Consider the following 14,303-nt stretch of genomic DNA (forward strand, 5'->3'; position numbering starts at 1 on the left):
GGCCTGAACAAGTGCAGATTTCACCCTCAGTCAAAGGCCATCCTCTCCCCCTCCGCCCTACAGTTAGGGGACCATGCCAGTGTTTCATACAGTGACAAAAAGTAAATTCAAAAGTAACACATTTTAACTTCCAAACACACCTGGTATGAAGGTCTCACTGAAATAAAATCAGACTAGATTTCCTGGCATATGCCAAGCAACTCTGACCTAGAAATTATCACGGTTAGCATCTCATTTTCTAGTCGCGCAGGTACCAGCGAGGAAAATAAATGGCAATTAAAACAAAAAAGTCCTTGAAAAAAAATAGAAAAAATTCCCTGCTTTCTTAAAAGGTTTCCATAACAAGTCCCCTCACCCTCCAGCCATCATATAACAAGAAGACTACCAAAACCAATAGGTTACTAGTCAGTATGTATTTCAACTACCACCCCCTGTCCCTCCCATTTGACCACTTTTATTGTTCAAAGTGCTTCTGGTATTTGGACATACTATTTTATCACCTTTTATCGAACTGGACATCTGCACTTGGCATATTTCCTAACATTTTCATGTGTTAGACATTTTCTAAAATATGCATAACAAAATACTTTTTGAATTTAGTCTGTTTTTTTGGAAATCCTTCTATCCTTGGATCCCATTGCCTTGTATTATGGAAACAATGCAGATCTATTTATGTTAATGCCAAAAGTCTGATTGGTTAGCATAAAGAATATTTAATGAGAGTAAAGTAATTTCTGATGGTTCAATCCTTTCTCAGATTCCTCAAATATGTTGTAAGTGAGGTGCTATTAGCTACTTATTACATGTTTCACAGTACGCAAAACTGACACAAAAGCATTCTGCATTTTACTATCCAACGTGGCAAAAATATGAATATTGATCCTCTATGGTGCATGCTGCAGACAATGCCTACGTTTCTGCATGAGTTGGCTCCTACACTGGAAAGAACTCTGTACTGCAATGGCGTTTATAGCAATGGATTGTATAATGAATTATCTATCTCGTGATAATTCTCTGAATGGCCGCTGATAGTTTTCTGCGAACATCACATTGAGAATCCCTTGTGCAGGCTTTTAATGAAAAGTTAATAACCATGTGATTTCATCTTTGATGCCATGGGTGTTAGTCTTAGCAGAGCACAGTGCTGGCACGAGTTATGGTTGCTTAGCTTACCATAACTGGCGAATGTATATATACATACATATACATAAATACATATATACTATAGATGATTCCACTACGCATTTAAGCAGAGCTGGACCAGAAAAGAAAGGCTTTTTCCAGTCTGTCGCAGATGAAAAGCAATTGAATTACAGAGGTTGATCAAAGAAGAGCGATGCTGGATCATCACCAAGAAGCCAAGGCCTCTGTAGGCTGGAATGATCACAGTAGCTACAACTGTGTGAAAGAACAAACTCCTGTTCAGAAGACAGGCACGAAAAAAAAATGACGTCAAGGGTTCATTTAACAGTAGTATTTTAAATACACCAAGAGCTCAAAATCATGGTCTTCAGTCACGTGGATGGGTGAAAACGGGCAATCGTGATGAACTACACCTACGCAGGGAGACGGAGCATGCTATACTCCCTCGTATTCTCCAGAGCAAGGAACATTTCCAAGGTTGATTTCCAAGCCTTAATTGACGTACAGACCACAGAATGGGATGATAGATGATATGCTAATTGGTGGGAACCTATGGTCAAGACCTTCCCACCAGCACCTGAGGCCTGCCTGCATGCTTCTGGTGTATGTGGAAAGGTACTGATGGATGTAAGGGTGCCAATCAATTATAGAAGACCAAGTAAAGAAGAGCCCTATATAGTTTGTGTAGCCAATGGGACGTCGTGTATTTGATGACGCTCATAGTGACCTGTTTGAGGGGAGGGCTTTGTTGCCCCACCTGATAATAGAGACCCTATCATTCTCAGACTATTATAGAATGTATACCTAGATGTTCCACTAGACCCAATCACTTTCTCCAATAGGTTTTTGTAGTTTGCCACGTAGGTTGATGTCAGCAATTACCAGTTTTTATGATATAAGATGCTTTTTTATAAGATTTGTTGAGAGATCATGCTTTGCGACATCCGTTGTGTCCTTTGTACTCCCCGTTTTAGACAATTGTAAATAAAACAGTTTTGATTTGACAACTTCCTGAGTTTGATTATTGATGTTTGAGTATCGTCTGCATCCCCATCCATCTCAAAGTATTGCTTCCTTGTCTTAAAGGGCCGGGTCGATAATACCAGTTCATGTGGGAGCAGAGGTTAAAGACCCGGCGATCTAGTAAGCTTTAGGGTCCCGGTAATATCGGACGTCCTCTGCCATTTGCTGAAAGGACATTAAGTTCCCTGTAGATAGCGGTAAATAGCTTAAAGAATCTTGCAAGTGCATGTGGGAAGGGTCCCTCGGTTTCTATGGAATGCCCACCCAATTTCTACAGGAAGCTGAGCAGACAGAAGGCTGAAGCGGCTGGCTGAGGAGGTAACAATCCCGAGAGTCGGAAGTTGAAAATGCGAATGGTGAGTTGACTGAGTGAGGTGGAAAAACATGAATGGGTGTTGAGTGGAGAGAGTGATGAGGGGAAATATGTAACGCTGGGTGGTTGGGGTAAACAACTTGAGATGGCGAACGCCAAGTTTATAGGTGAATAGCTCGAGACGATGAGCGTCGAGTTATTAAGTAATTGACTTGAGACGAGGAGCATAAAGCAATTGAGAAACGGTGAGATGAGGAGCGTCACATTTAGATTAAGCCCAGAGTCCTGCGACACAGCACGTATCAGTCAGATTTGTATCCAGAGTCCCAATAGTGGATGACCTAGAATACGGACACATTTAAAGATTGTCTAAAAGGAACGACTCAAACTCTGTAGGAGTATTTTTAGGGGCAAGGACAAGTCACGAAGAGCGTGAATGAAGAAATAGTCATGAGGAGCGTAAACTGAGATATATGTAGGCCGTCCAGGTCTGTCAGTTTGTCCGTTTGTTTTATGTACTGTATAAAGTATATATGGTGAAGAAATAGTGAAAATGTAAGTCGTGAAAAGAAAGCACAGATATTTGAAATTTAATTATTTGTTTATTTAGTTGAAATGATGATGTTTAGTGAATAAGTAGATTGAAATAGAACGGGATATAAAAGGCATGGAGCTGTGACAATTGGTGCATGCTCATTGTGTTTTTCTGAAACGTATTTATAAAGTGTAAACCAACAGTGAGTATCGACAGTCAAGTGTGATGAGTCAAAATGGAGAATATTACTCCGTTTATACATCTATGCAAGCAGTTGCCAAAACACGCACCCAAGCTTAAACAGTACAGTGCGGTATGGGTTAAGGGCATGGCAAATAATATAGTCATGCCTTGGCCACAAGGGAGATCGCTATCAAAGGCAGTTTTGCAACATATGACAACATATTTGCACATAGCATACACAGGAAAAAAAGTTAGAAAATATAGTGAGCTTAATGCTCTGGAAAATGTACCAGGAGGATAGGGAAGCGAACCTCCTGAAGACTGGATGCTTAACCAGTACAAAGAGGGGGGGTGAGAACCCTTCTGCTCCCCCTGCCGTGCCTTTAGTAAATGGCGATGTACGAAGGATGACTGAGTGTACCCATTGAGAGAGTTTAAGGCAGCAAGAGTACAGCAATCCGGCATATGAGTCGCCTGCGCATAGCAGCGACGAGAGTCCAAGAAAAGACTCCAGAAAGCGATGCGATTCCTAATGTCCCAATAGTCAAAGAGAGAAGGGACAAGGAGAGAAGTGATCGACCAAGTACATCCTTAGATATATGACAGGAAATAAAGGGATGGAAAGGAGAGAAAGATAAGGCTGATGAGGTAGCGTGTATACAGAGCGAATTGATGGGTAATCAGATTTTGCTCAAACGTGATGGAAAGAGCATTGAGCAAGTATGGCAAAGAGAAGATCAGGATGAACAAGATAAAAAAAGACAGAACAAGAGGAACGATTAAAAGAAGAAGCTAGAAGAAAGCATAGACAAAGAAGGGAACAGCTGTATCAAGATGAACAGCTAAAAAAGCAGGAAAGCACAGAAGCAAAGGAAGCATGATAACAAAGAGCACTTGAAGAACGAGACAAGATAGAAAGGAAGAGGAAGAGCAGAAATTAAGAGATAAAAGAATACAAAGAAAAAGATGAAGAAATACTTAGGGCAAACGAGAGAAGAGCGGTGAAAAGACAGGAAGAGGCAAGGAAGTGAAGAGAACTTGACAAAGAAATAGAACACAAGAAAAGACAGAGGGTATGCGACATTGATCGCATAGTGAAAGAATTAATGGAGCCTAACCCAGTAGTAGCATGGGAAGATATAGAAGAATTCTTCCCGACACATGAGCCAATACCAGGTCTGTCTAGAGCAAATCTAGAGGAAATGTTTGATATGAGAAGTATTAGGGATAAGATCGATAAGGTCTATCATGAGATGAGGGCCAAGAAAGAACCAAAAGGAAAGAAGAACTGATCGACTTGAAAGTATGCAGTTGCACGGCAAGGAGGAAAGTTTTTACAACCTTGAGCATAGAGCGTCGTCTTTGGAAAGGCTAACTTTGAACAGAGAAAAAAGAAGAGGGAAGACATACGAGTTGGGGACAGGATATGTCAGCCAAGGACAGAAAAGCCTTCTGTGCAGAGGAGGGAGATATCGCATGTGGTCCTGAAGGATGTTCTCTGACTGATAGAGAAGTGAGATGTCAGCTCTAGACCTACCCAGGTCTAGGGCATCAGAATCGCTGACGTGGCTAGATCAACCTATAGGGCGGTCCCATAGTGAGAGAGGGGACTTGCCACCTTATGTGAGCAGGCTAAGGTCGCTACCGAGAAGGCGGCGGTGTGGAACCATTGTCCCTGCTATGGACAGACAGACGATGGGGGATGAATCTGAGTTTGGGATCTCACAGTTTCCTTTGTTAGAGAAAAGAGGGGTCAGACCGCGGTATATGCCATGGCCACAAATGGATAAGGACAATTTAAGGTGCAAACTCCCCAATTTAACTTTCGGTGCTGGGAAATGGATATATGAATTAGAGAAAATGACAGGAGGAAATACTTTAGCTATAGAAGACAGTAAAGGTCTTCTTGCCGCTATTCTTGGGGAGAGAGAAGACAACATTTGGTTGAGCGCAGGATACTCGATTGTCACTGCACAGAACACTGCTCGTGATGGAGCACCCTTTAATAACTGAAGAGCAGCAGTCTGGAAAGCGTTTGGAGCAGTATCCAGACATGTCAGATATGGGAGCTATAATGGCACAGAAGATGCAGGAAGTGGAGGATCCTCTTGTTTACATTCAGAATTTTCAAGAGCAGTGGTCTTTGGAAACGTGGGCAAGGTGGGGTAAATCTATACATGTATTTTACCATATATTATGCCAAGGGCTGCCAGATCAAGTGCAGAGGCAGCTCAAGAAATTGGTGGGTATGAAGGCAAAACCCTGGTCAGAAATACAGCTGACCATTGCGCATTACTGCAGACTGCAACAGCTGAATAAGCGAAAGAAAGATGTTAGGAAAGGTGAATAAGTAAAATTGGTGCAAAAGAAATTGTCAAAATATGCCGTAGAAGGGGCGATGTTGACTAGCGGAGAAGGGTCAGGTTTGCAGCAAGCAGCAGGTATGCCACAGGTGAATAACCAAAGGCAGTTTGATCAAGGTAATAATGGATTTGTACCAAGAGGTAGGGGAGGTTTCCGAGGGAGAGATTTCCAAAAGTAATCGGGAAATTTCCAGAATAATCAAGGTGGGTTTCAGGATACGCAGAATGATAGCCAGTGCATGCAGGAAGGGCAAAGTAGGAGATTCCCTCCTGTATGTTGGACATATGGAATGACAGGGCACATAGCACACATGTGTGGAAGTCAAGGGTTTGTGCAAAATAGGCAGTTCTCAAGAGGGGGGGTGGGGGACTGCTCATCCTCCTGCCTACAGCTAGCAAGGTAGAGAGGGGTTTGCCCAAAATCAGACAATGCAACAAGCACAATCGCTGAGAATGCAACACATTTTGCAAACACAGCAGACATAATTGAATCCGCCACAAGGACAATCACAGCTCGCACCCATGCACATACAGCAAAGCCCAAACACGGGACTGTTAATAATGCCTAGAATAGGAGGTGTCAACGTCGAGAGAGGGAGGGAACCCTTTTACGGGCACAGGAATAAGAATGTACCCACAAGAGGACAGCTCACTGGTTGACTGGAGTTCAGTACTATCTGTGACTCCCAATCTGAAAGAGGAACCGAGGGTTGATGTCACTATAGGTGGCAGACCTTGTTCTTTTTGGGTAGACGCGGGTGCAACACGCTCATGTATACGAGAGGGGAAATTTACATTATCTGGAAGTGCCATGAATGCTCAAAGTTTCACAGAAGCTACTACAAGTAGAGTTCCTTTTACTGAGAAATTGCCAGTCTCTATAGAAGAATGCTATATGTATGTGCCTTTATTATATTCAAGGCAAACACCAGTTAATATACTGGGCTGAGATTTAATGACTAAGTTAAATATGACTATTTTTTTTTACTGATGAAGGCATAGTGTGCTCAACGCCACAAATGCATTATTTGAACGTGAGTGAATTCTTAATGGTGTTTCCAGGGCAAATGGCCATACGAGGAGTACCTTTAGAACCAGAAGTCTTTCACTATGGAGTATGCATTTTGTGAACATGGTTGCCTGGCTTAGTGGGTAAGAATGTGAGGATACCTGATGAGTTCTTATTTAGGCCAAGAATACCTATGGATGAAGAGGGGGGGGCAAATATTTTCCTTAAGAGTTACAAGCAGCTATAATGCAAGGAGAATTAGTTATGCTTGATGGAGTTGATAATGAAGGTAGACAATGGAGCACAGTGATTGCGATTGGAGACGGTTACAGATTGACTGATGTCGCTGACGAGGATATGTTTGGAGACCACAAGTCAGAAGACGAAGTAGTATTCGAAATGAGTATCACTTATTGCTTGAGGGCAATAAGACGCAAAGTTCCTCAGAAGATGATGATAGTACAGCATTTGTTGATGAAGACATGGCGAAAGTGCCAGTTTCATTATGGACCACAGGTCTGTATTACGTAGGTCTATTAAAAGGGGTAGGAAAAGTTAAGATTAAACTGAAGCCAAGAGCAATTTTGCCTCAAGCACGACAGTATCCCATGTCTCGAGAGGCAGACAACGTTATTTTTAAGATGACAACCGCCATGATGGATCAAGGCATCTTAGTGACGTCAGAGTCACCATGCAATACCGCAGTGTACCCTAGCAAGAAATCTAAGGTGGGGTCATGGCGTTTAATTCAGGACATGCACCCAATAAATCAGATTGTAGAGGACGGGTTTCCTCTAGTTCCTAAACCAGCAACAATCTTATGTAGTATTCCTGTTGAGGCGCAATATTTCACTCTGACTTGAAAAATAATTTTTTCTCAATCCCATTGCATAAGGACCCTCAAGATCAGACGTAATTTACGTTCAGACAGACTAAGTTAAAAAGCACAAGGTTACCCCAGGGGTACTGTGAGTCTCCATCGCTTTTCAACACAGTCCGGCAGAAGGGTTTAAGCAACATTGATTTACAAATTTTGTGTTGCAATACATAGATGACATATTAGTCTGTAGTACCTCAGAGGAAGAGTGTAGACGTGATTCGGTTCAGCTAATGATTATTCAGAAAAAAGATATAAAGTGGACAAAGGAGAAATTGCAGTATTTCCAAGAAGAGGTGTTATACATAGGTCAGTTAATCTCGCATGAACGAAAGAAAGTTACACCCGAAAGGGCCAAGGCTATTTTGAAGACAGCGAAGCAACACACGATAAAGCACATGCAAAGATTTTTGGGACTATGCAACTATGTTAGAGCATGGTTATTCGATTATAGTTCATATGTAAGACCCTTGTTACAAGCTCTGAAAAAAAGCACAGGCAATTCAGGAAAACATTGTCTGGCTGAGGAAATGGAGGAAGGGTTTAATGAGTTGAAAAAAGCAATTTGTACAGATCCAGTCTTAGGGATTCCCAATTATGCTGAGGAATTCTTCATATATTCGCACACAAATGGTACAGTCATAACAGCAGTACTCATGCAGAGGACTACGTTGGGGTGCAAGCCTCTAGCGTAATACAGTGGGATTCTGGACCCAGTAATTAGGGGCCACTTCCCTTGTGAAAAATCTTGGCAGCCACTGCATTCGCCATTGAAAAAGCTGCCAGCCTAGTGATGGCGTGTTCCATGCCATTATTTGTTGAACATGCTTTGTTTGCCATTTTGGAAAAACCTAAGGGTACATTAACATCTCAAAGGGCTTCTGCCTATGGGGTGGACATTTTAAATCCAGCAATTAAAATAGTCAGATGTAGAATAGTGAACCCTGCCATGTTTGTAGCAGAACCACTGGCAGAAGATGAGCATGCACATGATTGCTCAAATTATATGAGATCCCGAGGGTGAAAGAAAAGGCTTTGGCAGCTGAGGAAATTCTCTTTATTGATGGCTCTTCTAGAATCGATCAAAATGATGGGCAAAGATATACATGTCCCGCTGTGGTAAAGCACAGGGCCAATGGGGAGTTTGAAGTATTGATAATTGCACGACTACCATTTCACTTTTCAGCACAGGCTGCAGAATCAGTGGCGCTGATTGTTGCGCTCGAGAAAAACGCAGACCAGGAAGTCACGGTGTACAGTGACTCCGCCTATGTGATGTTGACAGTACACGTAGGGATAGCACATTGAAAAAGGAGGGGCTACCGCCGAGTGGACAACTCTCCAGTACAACATGCCGCCTTATTAGACAGAATAATTAGAGCACTGGCTCCCAATAGCCATCGTGGCCACTAAGCGCGCAGCACACACTAAAGGAGCAGACTTTCTCACGTGGAAATCAAGCCGCAGATGAAGCAAAACTGCACGTTCAGAAGTCATAATGAGCTTTGATACGTCTGATGTAAATAAGAAAATGGTGGTGATGATGAGTGTGAATGACAGTTTTAACAATTTGTCAGACTCAATTGATGGAAATTCAAGGGGAAGCACCACAGGATGAGAAAGATCTATGGACACAGAGGGGGTGTTCTTTAACCACTTCTGAAGCATTGTGGCGATAGGAAAGCACTGGTAAACCAGTGATGCCTGTAGCCTTATTAAGGGTGGCGTTGGAACAGCTGCACTACCCTGTGCATGTAGCAAGAGAAACCCTTGCAGAAGCTATTCCTGAGGACTGGTTCATACCAAACCTGCTAGAACACGTTGCATTTTAAGTAGTAAACTGCATCATATGTCAAAAGTTTACTGCTGGGCACACGCTGCATACAGTTAGAGAAGTTATCCCGCGACCTAATAGTCCCTTTCAGCATTTACATGTCGACTATGTCGATATGCTGCAGAACTGTAACGGATACAGATATATGAATGTGGTAGTATTTCCCTTTTCAAGGTGGATTGAAGCTAGTCCTTGTAAACATCCAGATTCCACCTGCGCAGCCAAATTTGTAGTACCAGAAGTGTTGCCTAGATGCGGAATATGTGAAGTATTAAGATCAAATAATGGCCCCATTTTGTCAACAAAGTCTTTCAGAAAGAAAGCTTGTTGCTTAGCATAAAGCACAAGTTCTCTTCGGTTTATCAGCCCCAAGCGAATGGAATCTGTGAGAGACTCAATGACTTGCATAAGTAAAGGATAGCTAAATTGAAGCTTACATTGAAAAAAGGATGGTTATATTGCCTGCCCCTTGCATTATATGCGTTGAGGAATCAACCAGGCTCTGACCATCACCTTATGCCCCATGAAATAGTGACAGGGAGACGAATGAGGACACCCCTCAATCCTCCATCAAGAACTAGAAGTGATGTCCAGACGACAGCAGGATTGTTAGGAAAAGAGTTACACGCCTACTTAATGTGTATGACTACAAGTATCTCTGTCATTTCAGATCAGCTAAAGTGGAAGGGGTGTGGGGCTCAGAATGCAGATGGTGATCCTACAGCAACTGAATCTGAAAAATTAAGTCTTCCCAAACTTTTCCCCGGAGATGAGATCCTAATAAGAAACTTTACGAGGAAGTGGCAGGAGCACCGATTTAATGGGCCGTTTGTGTTATGCTCACCTGGACCCCACAGGGGTGTCAATCGGACCCGGACAGCTGTGGTCTCCTTCAATGTGATGCATAGTGCAGAGATGACTGTCTGGATTGGCCCGCCTAGTCTTGTCTGCTGGACCCGAAGAAGTATTTTCCTGCAAGTGGAGACAGGGATTAACCACCTGTGGGTTTTAGCGATGGCCTCCCAACTGTTCTTGCTCTCCCCCACTAATCAACTCCGATATCCCCTTAATAACCTCACCTTATGTCCGTAAAAGATGAGCTCTCCATCCTGCGTGTCTTGCAGGGGCGCGTAGATACCAGTTACTTCACTGGTTTGAAGGCGTTGGGAGAGTTCCAGTAAGTATTGACTCTGAAGTCCCTGGTGGGATTGGTAAGTATCAAGTTTCAAGAGTTCAATGTGCCCGATGTTCACTCTTGTCCCCTTCCTTAAGTTGCAACTGAGTTCGTGAGAAGGTCTCGTAGCTGCTGGCGTTCAGGTAAGAGTGTTACCCAACGCTGTCCGGTAACTATTGCATGCGTTAACGTGTTGTTTTTCTCCCTCTTTACAGATGTGGCATAAGAAAATGTGGAGAGTTAATACCGCCGGTGGTAAGTCTATGGTGGTAAGAGGTTGTATTTGTTGATTCCTTTGGCTCACCTTGTTTTTTCTTGTGTCCCCTAGGTGCCGGATTACGGCGAAGAAATGATAGAGATAGTGCCAGATCGAAAGATGCTGTGAGAACTGGTGAGTATGGCGCCGTGCTGGAGCTGGCGAAGCAACGCGTGCAGGACTGATGTACTTTCCAGGTCCGGAGATGAAATGGTTCCGGAATTAGGTGAGGAATTTGAAATAAGTTTGTTTTCTAACCTTGTCCTTTTCTTCTTTATTCTAGGAGCTCCGGATTCGAGGCGGGCGTGGCAGAAGACTGGATGCTGGCTGCAGGCACGCGGGCGTGGCAGAAGACTGGATGCTGGCTGCAGGCATGGTGAGCGTCACGCTGCTGGATGCAGAATAACGCGAAGCATGTGCTGCTGTTCGGGTGTGGTTTAAATAGCCTCCAAAGTAGCTCCAGGTAAGAAGTTCCCTAGAGCCACACCGAGTAAAAAATAGTCCCTGTAACAAAATAGTCCCATCCAGACCTCATGTAGGCTTGGACTCTTTTGCAGCATGGTCTGCATCAGGTAAGTAAAGTCTATGAGCCTGGCGCCTATGGCGCCAGGACTGAACCCAGACAGCCCCTAGCCGGGGCTGCTGAGGTTTAAACAAATGTCTGGATGCCTGCTCCCGGAGCTGAGGGCCTTGGTCCTGATGCCCGGGGGTAGGCATCATGACAGCTTGTCCTAGAAGATGTCAGACCATCAGCAGTGAAGGTCCCAGGAAGACGATCTTGGATATTCCTCAGAGACGTAAAGATCTACACCGGAGAGTCTTCTTCACCCCCACCGCAGACGAAAGCATCGGGGACGAAAGCAAGCATCGGGGAAGAACTTCAGCACATGCAGACTAGATCTATGATGATGAAGAAGGATGCAGAGACTGTCCAATAAGACAGAGTACATTGGACTGTGCTTCTTTCGGGACACTCTTTGAAATTGCTAAGCACGGTGTGAAAGAAAAGTTATTTGTTCTTGAGCCACAGGAGCTTGCTTAACATTGGACTGAGCCACATTTAAGTCTTGATCGAGAAGGAAAATATGCCAGATTTGGAATTTCTTTCCGATGACTGAAGAGGTAACAGGTTCCCGATTCCTTTCTCACTGAGTTTCTCTTTGGAGGCACCCATGGTAGTGCCTGGTGGCCACATCTGCTGGATCATTCTTACTTAACTGTTTTTGTCTTCATTCTTCATGCATACCATGCACTTGTGGGGAGAACTACTAGTGTTCATCTGTTCCTGCAAGATCCTACAAATGGTCAAATCGTGAGGAGATTGCTCACAGCTATTATAGAGTAAGTTCTCCAGCTTCCTGAGTACAGTTTGGAAAACACAAATGCCCCTATCTGAGGACAATGCTTATAGACTAGTTTTAATTGGTCTCATAGTTCCTGATTGAAGAACATCCTCATCTTGTTGGAAGGCAAACTGATGTTCGTACTTTCCTGAGAGATCCAAGAAACACAGTGGCACATAATGAATTGCTTCATGACATAAAAGATCAAGTATGTTTGTTTTCTGAGAAAATCTAAAGAACAATCCTGATGAGGCTTTCGAGGGACGATATTCAGAACTTACTGTCTTTGGGCTTTTATTACTTACTGGAAACACATCCTTTTGCCAGACGGAATAAGGACGACTCTTTTGTGTACATCAGGAATCCTGTTAATCGTCCTGCAGTCAGCCAGCTGCTTGAAGAGCTCATACAGTAGATTCAGCAGTTGCAAGAGTAGTTTATGATGTTGTCCAAATAAAGTTTGTTTTTCCTTCCTTAAAAAAGATTGAAAATGGGCAAAATCGACAACAACAACAGTTCTTGCTGCATCAAGTGGGCCTATTCCTATGTCATTTATACATGCATCTTGTTCATTGTGATCCTTCTCTCACTTGCAGAAAGTACTGTCCACTAATAAAGCAGGGATCCCTTTGTATCTTCCTATGCAGAAGGAGGGTACAGATGTGGCAAATACAATACAGCCGATACCTTATGTAATTGTCCCTACTCCAGAGGTACATTTAAAGGCACCTAGTCCTATGATAGATACATCTAGACTTCCTTTTGGGGGGAGGTCATGTATGGAAGTTATACAGGACTCCCGGTTACCTTCATATTATGTTACTAGGATGAGGCTTTTGGAGCTTTCTCCTACACAAGTAGCACATGTAAAGACATCAAGTTCACTGACAAATGTTCCTACGATTCCTCCAGTGAGAAGGAATTATGCTGGCCTACTTCATGAAATGATTATAGAAGCTCATGAGAAAAGGAGGAGACCTAAAAAAGTGCTAGGGAGGAGGATTATGAGTTGAATGATTACCTGGATAGTACAGCACATTTGGGAAATAGCATATGGTATCATATGAAAGAAGAAGTAGGAACAATGACCTCAAAGGAGGAATGCTTTGTATGTGCACTCCTGTCTTATACTATCGGCAAATCTAAGATTTTCATAGCTATTTAAATAGATGTCCAGACAGCACATTGTCTATTACACATTGCACTCTGCCGGAAAGGAGGTCAGTTCATGGGCCGAACAGCCTACCTAAAATGGGCAACTGAATGGATACATCCAGAAGAAGACAACTATGTCCAAGATACAAAGACAAGGCTAAGAGCGCATACTAAAAATCATGTGATCAGATACAAACAGCCTGGAGTAAAAGGAGCTGGAAACAGATGGGAAGTAAACCGAAGACTTGAGAGTCCAGGAAAATATGCAGAGGAAATTGGAAGATGGAAGAAAAGAGACTCGATGCAGATTTGGAGATCAGTGCTTTCACCAGATGGATAGGAAGAAGAGGTGGTCATCTGCAGAGCATGGGTAGTGATTGGTTTCTACCAACCAACTATTGACATAGTACAGAATGGATGCAAACCTTTATGGCCGAAACTTGCTAAACTACTGACATGGGTCGAAGATAAAGGAGTTCCTTTGCAGATAGTGCCTTTGGAAAGTGCAAAGCTGTGTCTCAGAAACAATGGCACAAGAAGAGTTGGAGAGAATCAGAACTGTGGTCCAATCTTTGATGTGCCAGGAATGAACATTGGGACAGCAGTGATCATGGATAACTACTGGGCTTGTGGTTCCAGAGCTTACATGAAGGAGGACAATGTTCTATAGTAACCCTTCATGTTCCAGCATTGGTGATTCCTAAAAGCGACCTGAACATTGGTGGCTTTCCAAAAGCAGATGCTCATCTGAGGAAGATGATATCTGTTGAACTCCTGAATCGAAAAAAGAGAGAACCATTTGTCAGCCAATTCAATATAAGCTTTTGATTCCATCCGCTCTGAACACAGATTGTTCAGTCAGACTTCATCAATATTGAAAAAAATCTTCATGCCAAGGATCCAGACAGCAGCAAATACTAAGTGATTACAGATAACCAGATGGGAGTTGTTGCAGACAATCAACACTACCATAAAGGGATTCAATGCTATCAAGGAAGAGCTGAGAGCCATATAACTGATGACTCTTCAGAATCTATACGTCCTGGACATGATTACAGCTATGGACGGAGGTGTTTGTGCCAAAATTGGAGAATC

General features: G+C 43.1%; 1 protein-coding gene across 1 annotated transcript in view; it reads right to left on the reverse strand.

The window, feature by feature from the left end:
* The window catches only part of ERP44 (endoplasmic reticulum protein 44), a 550,129-nt gene that overhangs the window by 125,881 nt on the left and 409,945 nt on the right, over positions 1–14,303 (reverse strand). The window lies entirely within an intron of this gene.

The sequence above is a fragment of the Ambystoma mexicanum genome, chromosome 5q, assembly GCF_040938575.1.
Source record: "Ambystoma mexicanum isolate Mex_15411 chromosome 5q, UKY_AmexF1_1, whole genome shotgun sequence".
NCBI classification, from domain to species: Eukaryota; Metazoa; Chordata; class Amphibia; order Caudata; family Ambystomatidae; genus Ambystoma; species Ambystoma mexicanum.